The sequence below is a fragment of the Dermatophagoides farinae genome, chromosome 5 (genome assembly GCF_024713945.1).
Source record: "Dermatophagoides farinae isolate YC_2012a chromosome 5, ASM2471394v1, whole genome shotgun sequence".
Classification (NCBI taxonomy): Eukaryota; Metazoa; Arthropoda; class Arachnida; order Sarcoptiformes; family Pyroglyphidae; genus Dermatophagoides; species Dermatophagoides farinae.
In genome coordinates, this window is record NC_134681.1 from 541,815 (window position 1) to 557,218 (window position 15,404).

General features: G+C 27.0%; 1 protein-coding gene across 1 annotated transcript in view; it reads left to right on the forward strand.

Moving 5' to 3' along the window:
• Nucleotides 1-7,595: 7,595 nt before the first annotated feature.
• Nucleotides 7,596-15,404, forward strand: part of LOC124495524 (uncharacterized) — a 32,795-nt gene continuing 24,986 nt past the window's right edge. Inside the window, exon 1 of the mRNA XM_075731397.1 lies at nucleotides 7,596-8,620. The gene's annotated coding sequence lies outside the window, so the exon portion shown is untranslated. The remainder of the gene's footprint in view (nucleotides 8,621-15,404) is intronic.

Sequence of the window (15,404 nt, forward strand, 5' to 3'; positions counted from 1 at the left end):
TATATATATATATATTCAACTTAACCTAAACAACTATACTGTGATACAAAACCGGCTATAAGTAAAACAAGTGAATAACAATGAATATATATCTTATTGATGATGATGATGATGATCAACAGGCATTATATATATAGATCAAGTCAGCAATAAAAGAGTGAGAGAGAGAGAGATATAGGAAAAAAAATCGTCAACCACTGTGACACCGTTTTTTTTTGTTTCAAATAATTATTAGAAACATTCACATTGTTTGAAATGATCATTTTCCATTTAACGGTAATAATAATGATGACAATGATGATGATGATGATGATGGGTAAAACGGTAACGTTTTTTAATGATAATGATGATGATAATAAAATTTGTCTGATTGAAATCTCTCTTGTTTTTCTATATATGTTTCTGAGAATAAAAAACAATGGTATAAAGAAAAAAAAATAGTGGGTAGAAGATGATGATGATGAAAATCAGTAGTAAACGAAATTGGAACAATTTTTTTTTTCTTCTTCTTCACAAAGTATGGTTAGTGTGTGTGTGTGTGTGTGTGAGGGGGTTAAGTGCTTGAATGAATCATTTGAATTGAATATATAGCAAAGAAAATCCTTTTGCATAATATAAATCTTAGAATCATAGGGTCTAGATAATCAATGAAGCACGATATATCATTTTTTGTCGTTGTATATAATGAAATAAAATGAAACAAAACAACAACAACAACAACAAAAAAGGAAATAAAATGTGAATGTGAATGTGTTTTTCTGTGTGTGTTCATTCAAAATAATATATATAATCAGGATACATATTCATCATTTTTTTTAGAATGAAAACAAACTGAAGAGAGATAGAGAGAGAGAAAAAAAAATGTCTACCTAAACTGTCAAACTACCCTAGCTAGCTAGAAATTAAAATACAAAAAAAAATCGACATTTATAATTTCAGATTGTTTCAGGGCATTTGTTATTATTATCGTATGACAATTTATTTATTTTTTTTTTTTTGCTGGTTTTCGTGCTCGATATATCATGTGTGTAATTGTGACATTTTTTTTTGTCGGTTGATTGGCCAATTATTTGGCTTATAGTAATAAGTTTCAAATTCAAACAATGATTATGATTATGATGATGATGATATTAAATAACAATTAAAGTCTTATAATAGAATGAAATATGAAACATAAGAAACCAGAAAAAAAAGAAGAAATGAAATCATTTTCCATATTTGTATCATCATGTATATATGACGATTGTGGTTGTGGTAGCTGCTAACTTCCGGTATGAATGATGAATTTCAACAAAAAAAAAGAAATTCAATTAGAAGCAAAAGAAAAATAAACAAATACAATGATGAACAATGAAACCTTGGAATGATTAGATGAATGATGATATGATGGAACGGTGGATATATATGGATAGATAAATGAATGAAAATGAAAATGAATTGTTTGTTTTCATAATTTTGATTGATCAATAATTTTTATTACAGTAGCATTTTGTTCATTTTTGTTTTTGTTTTTGTTTTTGCTTTGTGTCCAGTAATTTTTTTTTATTTATGCGTGTGATGAACGAAAAAAAAAATGAAAATGGAAATGAAATGTTTTTTTTTTTGTTTCTGATGATGATTATTCCGGAACACAACGATTGTTTGTTTGTATTTTTATTATTATTATTATTATTTTTTCTGCTTCTTCTTTGGATAATAAGGTAATTAACCGAAAGTAAAGTGAATGAAAAAAAAAGTTTATGGCTAAATCCAATGGAAATAAAATTGAAAAAAAATAACAATAAAATTGAAAACTTGATGGTGTGATCCATACACATGTGTATCACTAAAAAAAAATGAGTGAAAAAAATCTTTCAGTTTTTTACAACTGTAAAATACAAAAAAAAAATAATGAACGAAAAAAAAATACTACCATTATGAACAGGACGAAATTTTATTTTTTTTCATTTTATGTTATTTTTTTTCGTTGTTTTTCTCGTTTTTTTTTTTGATAATCCGCTTGTGATTATTATCATCATTTCATTATATATAAATAAATAAAACCAAAACAAACAAACAAACAAACAAAAAATTGTTTCGTCTTTATCATCATCATCATCATCATCATGGCAATTTCTACAACAGCAATAACAACAACAATGCCAAACTACAAACAAGTGAAAAAAAAATAAAATATTGAATCAACTTTATAATGAGTTCAATGTACACTTGTTATACACAAATATATATATATATACTGATATATGATAACAGTCAGTGAACTTATATAACGTTTTGTGTTTTCAATATTATATTAAATAGAAAATAGAAAATAGAAAAATTGAATCCAATCCAATTCAATACAATACAATCATCATCATATATACCCAATATAATAAAAAAATTTTCACTTGGTTTCGTTAGACGGCGCAACAAGTTGATTTTTTTTTTAATAATAGATCTTGTTGTAGTAGTAGTAGTAGTAGTTGTTGTTATCATTCATCATTGTGTCAACAACCAAAAAAAAAAAAAAAAAAATGGATGATGATAATACAATTAATTAAATTAATTAAATTTAAATTTAAATTTAAAAAAATGCAGTAATTCTAAATGAAAAAATGTACATAAATGAACATATATATGATTGACATTGAAACAAAACAACAAAAAAAAAAAAAATTTTTGTCATTCGAATTGCAATGGGGTGAAGAAGAAATACGAAAAAAAAACAAGATGTAAGCAAATTCAATTTGATGATGATGATGAATATTTGAAGATTGTGTGTGTGTGTGTGTGACATAGAAAAAAACCAGGATGTAAAGTGAGCAAAAAGAAAGAAAGAAAGAAAGAGATGGAAAGAGAAAAAAACAAATTTTTTTGCATAGAAGCATGTCCGGTTAGTGCCAGTCAATTTGACTTTTTTTCTTTCTATCTGTGCATGATAATATAATAATAATGTCTTATGATTGGTAAAATTTACATTTTTTTTAAATTTGTCACCCAAATAATGTGTGATTGAATGAGATACAATAGAAAAAAAACCGTTGCCACCACTGTTATTGAGATCCGTATTCAACAAGTCGTTGTGTTTGATTGATTTTCAGGTAGTTTTTTCATCATGTGATGATGAATTAAGTGTTTTTTCTGCTGTATATCACCATACACACACACACACACACACACACACACACTCAATAAAATTGAATTTAATGATTATAAATTAGAATGAAAAAAAAACAAAAACAAATTGTAAACACATGTTTTTTATTTGTGTAGATAATAAAAAAAAAATTGTCACAACAAAATTGGTTTTTTTTTCTTTTTAATTTTAAATGAAAAAAACTCAATGATGATCAATCAAATTGATACAAAGTTTCAAAATATCGTAATCATTCAAACATACAAGACAAGAATTAACAAAACAAAACAAAAAAATTCGAATGACATGAATTCTGTTTGCATTTTGAATATATTTTTCTCACCAATTTTTTTTTGTTTCTGATTAGCTGATGATAATTTTGAGTAGTGAGAAAAAAAACTAACTGTAGATGGATCAGATTATCTGGTTGGTTGATTAAAATAGTATGAATTTTTTATTCCCCGTTTGTTGCGCCTATTTTTTTTCATATGAAGTGGCACATATAGTTAATCATCAATGGGGCTATGAATGGTGGAAGAAAATCAAAAAAAAATCAAAAAAAAAGGCAAAAAGATTATTTACAGATAGAAAGATGGAGATGGATAGAAAAAAAAGCGATGATCCGATCACACCGGATCATTGGATTATCATCATTCATTCATTCATTCATTTTTCTTCATTCCACTATTGAATCCATTTTTTTGTACGGTTTTAATTCAGAATTTCTCTCCAGATTGTTGTTGTTGTTGTTGTTTATCAATCGATCAATTGAATTTGGATAAAAATATCTTTTTCTTTCAAATTCAAAAAACATACACACACACACACACAAAAAAAAATGATTATGATTACTATCACGAACATTTTATAATCGGATCAAAAATCCAACACACTCAAACACACACACAGATATATGTTGGAAAAAAATATCAAATTAAGACAGATTTGGTTTATGTGGATCGAATTTGAGCCCTTAAAATGAGAACGAAATCAAATGTTTTATCTCTTATAACACTAATAATCCAACTCAGATGATCATCATATTGAGATACATGCACATTGACTTGTCATATAATGATGATGATGATGATGATGGGGCAAGGTTTCAATCAAAATCGGCTATCGATTTTGATTATCGGGATTATGTAATTTTCTATATGTATTGGTGATGATCATCATATTTTCACCATTATCATCATAATTCAATATTGAATTCAATTCATAAAAACATAAAAATAACTTGATACATAACAACAGATTGTTTGTGTGTGTTTGTGTGTGTGTGTGTATGACAATTGGAATGAGAAAAAAACAACAACAACCACTTGCATCATCATCATCATCATCATCATCATCATCATCATCATCATCATTTGGTCATCAGATTTAGATCAAGAGTGATGGATAAGAAAGAAAAAAAATGTACCCGGCACATTGAATTAAAAATGGTAACACATCAAATTAATAATAATCACATTAATATATTTGACTTCATCATCATCATCATCATCATCATCATCAATTGGCCCATTGGCCATAAATTTCAACCATAATCAATGATCATGATCCAAATGGTCAGATAAAATCATCCATCATGGAATAAAATCAGAAAAAAAACCAAAAAAAATAAATAAATAAAAAAAACTGAAAAGTGATTTGAATAAATGTAGATCAATCATAATGGTGTGTGTGTGTGTGTGTTTTTTTTAATCTGATCACATTATATATAATCACATCATACAATTTTTTTTTTACTGAATTGAAATCGAGTCTTTTATCATTATGATGATGATGATGATGATGATGATGGTAATGATAATTATGATGATGATGACCATGTGTTGGCGTGTGTGTCTGTGTGTGTGTGTGAAAAATTTTCAATCTAGATCAATTTGGTCATCAATCTCATTTTTTAAGAAAAAAGTTGAATCAATGAAAAAATTTTTCAAGAAAAATAAACACCCTTGTAGTGGTTTTTATCGTTTTTTTTTTTTTTTTGATTGTTAAAATTGTTTCATAAACAAGATTTTTTGAAGTTGAAACAACAACAACAACAACAACAACAACAAATTGAAATCAATTTGTCATACAATTTCATTCATGCATGTAGTTTTTTTAATAGTATCTTAAAATGAAGTTGAAGAACGGCAAAAAAAAAATTTTCATTTTTTTTGTGTGCGGTTTTTTTTATGGTCACCATCATCATCATCATCATCATCATTGACATCCTCTGAGTATTCCTCATCATCTTCAATCGACAACAACAACAACAACAAACAAACAACAACAACAAAATGTCGACCGACCACAAACACTTACATACGAAACGATATAATGATGATAATGTCCTCATTTTTTTTTTCATTTTCTATCTATCAAAATACTCTTCATCTATAGCCAGCCATTTTTTTTTTTTTTTTCGTTGGTTTTGGAAAAAAAACCAAATTTTTTTTCTGGTAATCATCATCATCATCGTGATGATTATGATGTTAAAACGGTGTTATTACATACACAACAAAATTCAATGAGGTTTAATTTAATGTGTTGTTGTGTTGGTTAATCATCACCATATTCTAAAAAAAAAAAAAATTAAAACAAAAAAAAGTCATGTTATTATTATTATATACTCTTGAAACTGTAAAATGGAAAAATGATCTGGAATTTTTTTTTTAAATTTTTTTGACAATGTTAAATGTGATGATATTATCATCATCATCATCATCATCAGGATGTAAAGTTAAATTATTATTCAAGTTAATCTAATTCATCATTCATTTAAAATTAGAATCTAACTGTGTGTGTGTATGTGTGTGTGTTTTTTTGTGTCTAACATTCAAATATCATATTATATCAATGATGATAATAATGGTGGTAGTGGATCCATGATAGTGGTGGTGGTGGTGGTATTGGTCTGTGTGTATATGTCTCATATATATATATTTCAAATATATGATATGCAAAAAAAAAATGCTACATTTGAAATTAATTTGCAATATACAATATTATATATATATGATAATGATGTGGGTTACATCATGCGAAACGATGAAATGAAAATTGCTGCACTTCCAACATATTAATTTTCAACAATAAATGTCAGTTGATCCAATTTATGTTCGTATTTATATATGATGTATGTATGTGTGTGTGTGTGTGAATTTCAACAATTCAATAAAATGGATCAAAAAAAAAAAAGAAAAAAGTCTACAGCCACTACTATTATTACCACTACTAGTTTATATCATGATGATGATGATGATGATTGATATCATCAAATATATGTGTATATTTGCTACTGTTTTTTTTTGTATCCGTGGCCGGATTCATTTATGAAAAAAAATCTTGATTTAATATACAAGAGAATGTAAGTGAGTTAGTATAGGGGGATAACAAAAAAAAAAGAGAGGAGGGGGTAAAAAAAACTAGCAAGCAAACAAAATGAATTCAAATGTGGTTGTTTGTGTTTGAACAGGATTTATTCATAAACGAAAAAAAAAAATTTGAATGATATCATTTTTGAAAGAATATATTCATTTTTTTTATATTGAAGTAGCGGCCAACTCTGGGAGCCATAGAAGTTAAGTAAAAAGAATTGATGAATTATTATATGATGATGAGATCGTACATATCTATAGCTCGTATAAAAACAAAAAAATGGTAGAAGCATTAGATCACAGATAGTAGTAGTAGTAGTAATGATAGAAATTTATATTCATTAATTTTGGCTACTACTTTCAGGATATCTATGTAATGGAAGTGGTGATTTTTTTTGTTTGTTGATATTTTCCAATATATATCCTTCAAAAAAAAATAATTGCTATTTCTTCTTTCTCTCATTCATTCATACCACTTGTATTATTTTTTTCTCTTTCCGCTTCATACACACACATACACACACACCGACACACACTATTGATATTGCTACTCCTCTATCTCTCTCTTTCTCTTTCTTCATTTCAAACGTTCCTTTTTTTGCCCAGATTTTTGTTTGTGTGTGTGTGTTGTTACTCGAATGTATACACAACAACGTCATTCACACATTTTTATAATATGCTGCTATTTTTTTTCGATGATCATCTCTCATTCACATTTTCCAATACAGCTACGATTTTATGTTACTGTTGTAACTGATGCTGTATATATTCGTTTCGTTTCGTATCCTACACACACATATGTTCCTATCCTATTCATCACTACTTTTATGTTTAGATAAATCATCATTGGCCGTTTTTTTTGTTATTATCAATTCATTTCATTTCATTTATTATTGTTGTTGTTGTTGTTGTTTATGTTTGTAGATATTTGTTTGGAATATATATATTTTGATGATCCAATCCAATATAATGTGTACATGTATGTGTGTGTTTGTGTTTATGTTTATATATTCTGGATATTCCATACCAACAAGAAAAATAAAACACTATGATATTCATCAATATGCACATGAAGAATAAATAATGATGATATATATCAACAATATCCATATTTACCGTTATTTTTTTTCATATGTGAATGTTTTGTCTGATTTTCTTTCAACATATACACACATACTATATATCTGAACTGTTGTTGTTGTTGTTGTTATTGTTATATGATGACAAACACAACACGCAAATGTGAATCTTATTTTTTTCAATTTGTATTTTTTGGAATTGATGAAACAACAACAACAACGACGACGACGACGACGAATCCTGACGACATAATTTATTGTGAGTCCAAAAAATTTCATTTTTTGTTCATCTACTTATTATTATCCAATTGTTGTTGTTGTTGTTGTTTACCTAATTATCGTAAACAAATTGGATTTATTTCGACAACATCGACAATATATCAATCACCAATCAAATCATCATCATCATCATCATCGTCAATTTTTCGGTTTTGTTTCAAATTTTCAAAATGATGATAAACTATAAGATGTAGAATTTCAACAAAATAAAAGTTTTGGTATGTGTTTGTGTTTCAGTATGGATACAACTTGTAATCCAATTTCATTATTGGTATGCACAAGAATTGATCAGAATCTCAATTCAATTCATTCTAGTCTTTTTATTGGGGTGGATAAAAAAAATAATCAGTTTATAATAATTACCGGCATCGTCCTATTAGCAACAGCTAACAATCTACTACCGTTTCTTTTTTTTTCTTGTAAATCAATCCCATTACATAAATAAAAAAAAACAGTAGATGAAAATAATAAAAATCCAATCAAATCATTGTGGATTCATTTGAAAAATTTCTTTGTTTCTTTTTTTAAACGAAATAAAAAAAAATTCTACATCGTCATCATTCTCATCAAATTAACAACAACAACAACAACAACGGCAAAAACTTCAATAAAATTCGCTAAACGTGTGTGTGTGCGTGTGTGTATGTGATCTAGCATCTTTAATCATCGAAAAACAAAATCCCACACATACACGAGAATCGAGAAAACAAAAATCAAACGTCGATTAAAAATGAATCGATTTTATTGAGATTCATCATCATCATCATCATGTAAGTGATTGATATCATGATTTACACACACACACACACGCATACACACACGAATAATAGACAAATAAAATGATTTTAAATCGTTCTAATAAAATTTTTATCGATTAAATATTGTCATTGACATCAATTATAGATGAAATTGTGTAGAAGATCAAAAAAAAAAAAAAAAAATTACGTGCACCTTGATGATGATGATGATGATGAGAAAAACCTTAAATTGATTGATTTATCGAGGATTTTTTTCCATCATTTTTTCCACCATTTTTTTCCCAATTCAAAAAGTTCATAATGGGTAATAATGCTGATGATGATGATGATGGATTTTCGAAAAAAATTTCATCAATTCAATATTTCCGTTGTTGTTGTTGTTGTCAATAGTAACAATGATAATGATGATGATGACAATAATTTTTCTCTTTATAAATGTAATAAATGTAATGTGATGGACAAAAGAAAATTTCCTTTCTGTATTTTATTTTATTTTTTTTTTGTTTCTCCACCCCGAAACGAGTACACCCAAATACATTGTAGTGCATTATTCTGAACTGATATTCTAATTTTATTTGCACTTTTCTTTTCCTTATATCAATCAATTGTCAATAATTTTTTTTTTCTTATATTAATAATTGTCACACGAACCAAAAGATGTGAATTGGAAAAAAAAGAAATCCATAGAGAAGGCCATGTTTTTTTTTCGTTTGTCACCATCACCATCATTATGATCACATAGGAAGAAAAAAAAACGGATATTGTCAAGTGTGATATGGGAAATAAAAATTTCCCGAAAATGTTTTTCAAAAATCTTTTTCGTTTTTTTTTTACTTTTCTTTTGAATGGAAGATGTGATTTTGATTCTAGGAAATATGATGAGATTTGAGTTACAATTTTCAAAGAGCGATAGAGTGTTTGTGTGTGTAAAAAATGGTAATTTTTTAAAATTTCAAATTGATTTTTTTTCTTGTAATTTTCATTTTCCTAATTATATAAATGTGTGTATGTGTGTGTGCTTCAAACATGTTCCAATTGAAAATATTTTGCACATTATTCATACACATACCAATGACGATGATGATGCCGAAAACGGACATGGTGAATTTTCAAAGAGGAAAAAAAAGACAGAAATATATGGACTTGGGCGGCCATCATCATCATCATCATCATCATATATTTATATATTAAAGGCCATATGTTCAATGAATCCATAATAACAACAACAACAACAACGCATAAAGTCCATGATCGTTTCATATAATAAAGAGAAATTAAACATTTATTCATGTTGTATATTTATATGATAATGATAATCTTAATATATATATATAAAACGATTATAATAATAATAATAATGAATAGAAGACGATTATTACAACGAAGATGATGATGATGATGATGAAAGAAATTAAATTTTTTTTTCCATTTCTCTTTTGGTTAAAAAAAAATTAGCAATGATAATGATGAGGACAAATAAATTGATATATAGATGGAAAAAAAATATTAATAAATGAATGCAAAAAGGTCGTGGACAAGGTCAACCATCAAATTGTGAATGTTTATTATGTCATTGTTTGTTGTACGTGGATCATTCTCTTTTTTTTCGTTTTTTTTTGTGATGGTGGTGGTGGTGGTGGTGTGTGGTGTGTGGATGAATGTTGTGATGATGATGATATATTAGTTGATGAGAATTGACATCATCAAATCAAATGATTATATTATCATTGTAATGAAAATGAAAGAAATTTTTTTTTTGTAATTGAAATTTTTTGATTGATTTTTTTTCCTGTTCAACATTGTTTGATTTCATCATCATCATCATTTTCATTCTGATGTTTATGTGTATATATGACCCGATCATCATCATGATCATCATGATCATCACATCAATAATGATGATACTGTTCCGTTATTTTACCATTGTCATAATCATCGATCATTGAATGTTTTTGTCTCTCTTTCTCTCTCTCTCTCGTGTTTGATGTGTGTGTGTGCGATGACAATGGACAATGAACACTTTCATATATATATATATATATATTATAAAAACAAAAACAAGAAAAAAAATGATGGCAATAATCATCCTGGTACAAGATAAAATTATATTCGGTTTGTTGTTGTTGTTGTTGTTTGGTTTTGTCTTTTATAAAAATGGTATCTGCCTGTAAAGAAACATAATTATAATCAAGTTGTATGATTATCATTATCATCATTTTGTAATATGATAAAATTTGTTGTTGTTGCTGCCATTGCTTATGGACAATTTAGGCTTGTCAACATTCAACAACAACAACAACAACATAACAAGATGACCAAGAAAAGATTTATGAATTGATAATGGAAGGAAATCTTTTTTTTTTTTAATTGACCTATACTTTTTCGGGTGATGATGATGATGATGATGGTCATGATCTTTCGACCTCCATCGTAGTTAAAAACAAGACAAGATTAGCACTTGAAAAGTTGAAATCTTTTGCTCACAGATGATATGGTGACGATGATTTTATTTTTTTTTTTTTTTGCCGATAATAACAATTATTTAATACACCAAAGCTGACCAAAGCTAGTTAAATGTGTTGACGATAATTTTATTGTTCATGTTGATAATAATAATTACCAAAAAATAAAAATAATCATCTTCAATATACAATGGAAATGTGATGCGATAATTGTTGTATACAATTTTCAATTAAAAAATAATTGTTCCAATCAACGGAAATCATTTGATGGTGATTTTAATTAATTAATTTTTTTTTCGTTCAAATTAATTCAAAATGATCAGAAGCACCTTGTTATAAATAAAATCCTGAAATCCAAATTGATTGATATCGTTGCCATTACAGAATAATTTGTTGTTGTTGTTGTTAATCATTAGCATCATTATGATGTGATGTTTGAGCTATGAAATGGGAGAAAATTTCATTCTCATTGCCTGTTTATGTGTATGTGTGTTTGCCTTTTTTTCATCAATTGTTTCTTCGATTTAGTTCTTTTGTTCTCTTTTTTTTTGATAATTATAATTATGATGATGATGATGATGATGATGATAATGCAGCAGCATAAATATATGTTTATTGTTATGATAATAATCAAAACAATGAAAAGAGTTTGATGCATCTCTTACACCTTTTTTGCAGATTTCCCTTTTTTCCCTGTTGATTCGATAGAATAATTTCATTTTCATTTTCATTGTTTTACATTTTTTTTCTGGTTAGAGAAAATGGTATTATTTTCACAAATACAGCTGGTGGTTGATAATAATAATGATGATGATGATGATGATGGCTCATTATCATCATCATCATCATTGTTGTTGTTGTTGTTGTTGAATATGGTTCACGTATATAATCTAAAAAATAAATGAATCGGTTGTTTTTTTGAAACATCATGGTACATGCACACACACACACACACACACACACACACATATTGAATTATAAAGGTGCGACTATAGATAATTGTTACTGTTTTTTTTCAGATTTTTTTTTCTAAATGTTATCACCACTTGTACTTTCATATATCTGATGATGATGATATATCTGGTCTAAATGTTAATGATGATGATGATATCCAACAACAATGGTGATGATGAAGATGTTAAATTTTTTTTTTCATCAATTTAGATTTTGATATAATCAATTGTTAAATGAAGATTAGGATTGCTTCATTTTCTTTTTTTTTTCTTTGAAAAAAAAATTTGGTTTTCACACACACACACACAGTGCCAAAAGACGATAGATTGAGGATTGATTGCCACCGTTTTATGTTTATGTTTAAAAAAAAACGCACATGCTTGAATAATCCAATTGATTAATCGACATCTTTGTAAGTGTGTGTGTGTGTGTGTTTAAGGTTTTTTTCTTGAAAAGAGATTAAATAGATGAATAATCTTTTCATGTTTTTTTTTCTTCAAGATATCCATACCACATATATAATGTTTTTTTGTTTTTGTTTTCCAGCATGGCTTTCCATTTCATCATTTAAGATTTTCGTTTCAACATTATATTGAAATCAATGTTGTTGTTGTTGTTGTTGATGATGATGATGATGATGATGATATCATCGTTTATAATGATGTACGACGATGCAACAATTCATTATTAGTGGTTGAGGAGATGTATGTATGTATGAGAAAGAGAAACATTGCGAATATTGCATGAGTTGACAGCTGGATTATCTCTATTTTTATGACCTTTTTTTTGGTGGCTTGTCTATTTAGTAATCCATTAGTGATAGTAGCAGTAGTAGTGTTAGTGATCGATCTGAATAAATGGATATGAATATGAATGAATAGATAGATTTATTTATTTATTATCTTTTCAAGTCATCAGAACATTATTTTCACAATATGTTGTCATTAATAATTGAAAAAAAAATAAATAAATTGAATGTGCATTTGAAAGCCAATCGATTTTTGTTGAACATTATTTGATTGGAAAATACAAATACAAAAAAACAAACAAACAAACATTGAAAAGAGAAATCATTCAGTAGATTTTATATTTTCATATATCAATATCAATAATAATAAGTATAAGTTGAATTGTTGAATATATAATTTTCTAATTCGTGATCCATCCATCCATCTGGCTCAATGTCGACAACATTAATTTCAATTTCAAAATCTATTTAATTTTTCACTTTTTCTTTTTTTTCAAATGAAATTTAAATGTTTCAATCGATCGAAACGATTCAAATACATCTTTTCTTTCTCTCTCTCTCTCTCTATCTCTCTCGCTGTTTTTGATCAATCAACTAATAATCATTTAATTCATTCATTCATCCATAAGTTGATTGATTGATTGATTAAGCATTACGATTTTGATGGCAATTAATTTTTGTTTTTTTTTTGCCTCAATAATCTTCCTTGTTTTTTTTTTTTTTTTTTTGCTTTCAATAAATGAAACATTTGGATCATTGTACCCATGATCAATAACATTGATTTTTCATCATGATTTTTTTTTTGTTTTTAAATGAATGAACAAAACAAACTATCAAATATCATCATCATGTGTGTATATGTCGATGACAGCATCTTGTTTGTATTTTATATAAATGAATGGATGATAATCAATTAGTTTGTTGTTGTTTTTCACATATATAAATCAATCAATATGATGATGATTTATATACCATGTAACATGAAAGATAATTTTTGTTTTTTTTTTGCATTTACATGAAATTTGAAACTTCATTTTTTTCTGGACATTTTCAACATGTAAAGTTTGACCGAATTTTTTTTAATGTATGCATACACTGTGATTTTCCTGTTTTATATTTTACATTTTTATGCTATAATAATAATTTTCTGCTATATTTATATGTAACGAAAAATCAATGAAATCAATTTTATCCAAACGATTCGTTATGGTCCTTCCCAATCACCATCACCATCATCATTATCATCATCATCCTCTTCTCTACGATACATATCCGTGATAGGTGTGTGTGTGTATGTGTATGTGGATGCATGTCATAATGATATGCAAAGAAAAAAAAACAATCACAGCTGAAATTTTCAAAAAAAAAAAAATCATAATTAATTTAAACTACCGTATCGGTATCAAAACAACAAATGATGTGAATGTGTTGTTGTTGTTGATGGTGATGATGATAAACACGGAAATTATCATAAATTTTCAAAGTTTTAAACACACACATAAACACAAACAGAAAAAGGCCCTAATGAACAAAACATTTGATATAAAATTTTAAATCTTATGGAACGAATGATGTAAATGTTGTCATTATTTTGTTTTTCTTCTCCTCGAAATTTTGTGTCTGTGTGTGTGTCTGTGATTCAAATGGATGAGAATAAAGATTATAAATTTATGAATTATGAATATGTAACAAGACAAAATGGGGAGGAGAAATTTTGTTATTTTTTTCATTTCATTTCATTTTGTTTCCAATAACAGTAAATTAGGACCTTAGCGTAATGGCCAGACAAAAAAAAAGTAGGAGTCAAATTTTGAATTTTAGATTTTTTTTTTTATTTCTTTGATCAGCACAAAAAAAATTTCTTTATTTTTTTTCAATTCCATTACAGAAAACATCAATTGTGGTGTGTTTTTTTTTGTGTGTGTGTGTCTTTTTTACATATTTTCATATGGGAAAAAAAATTTTGAAATTTTTTTTCTGCACTTTGTTGTTGTTGTTGTTGTTACACATTCTCCATCATTTTTACATTCAACATTGAAATGATGATGATGATGATGATGACATAAACGAAATGAAGACAAAGTTATTTCATATGTAATGTTCCATAATTAGTCTGTTGAAAAATGGTTATTCAATTTAATCATATATGTGTGATGTGTGTGTGTGTGTCTGAAAAATACAGTTGTTGATAATGACGGTTTGCCGACAACAACAACAACAAGTCCATATTTGCTACAAACAAACAATTGTTGATGATAAATTTTATTCTAATGAAAAAAAATAACATGTTCTTACAATGCTAAGGAGAGTTGATGGTTTTCTTATATTGATTTTATATTGGAAAATCATTGTCAAAATAAAAAAACATTGAGTGTATTGATGAACGAAGAAAAAAAAATGACTTTTGATGATAATAATGTTCATCATTGAAAACAATAATAATAATAATCAAATGATGATGACAATTTGGTTTAGCTTTTTTTTCGTTTTGTTTCTACCATTGTCATCATCATCATCTGCATCATGATCATCAACTTTGAATCATCATCATATATATGACCATTAAATAAAAATAACTTGGTCAGGCAACAGTATTTTGATCTGTGGATCAGCAATTTTTGTAACATCTTGC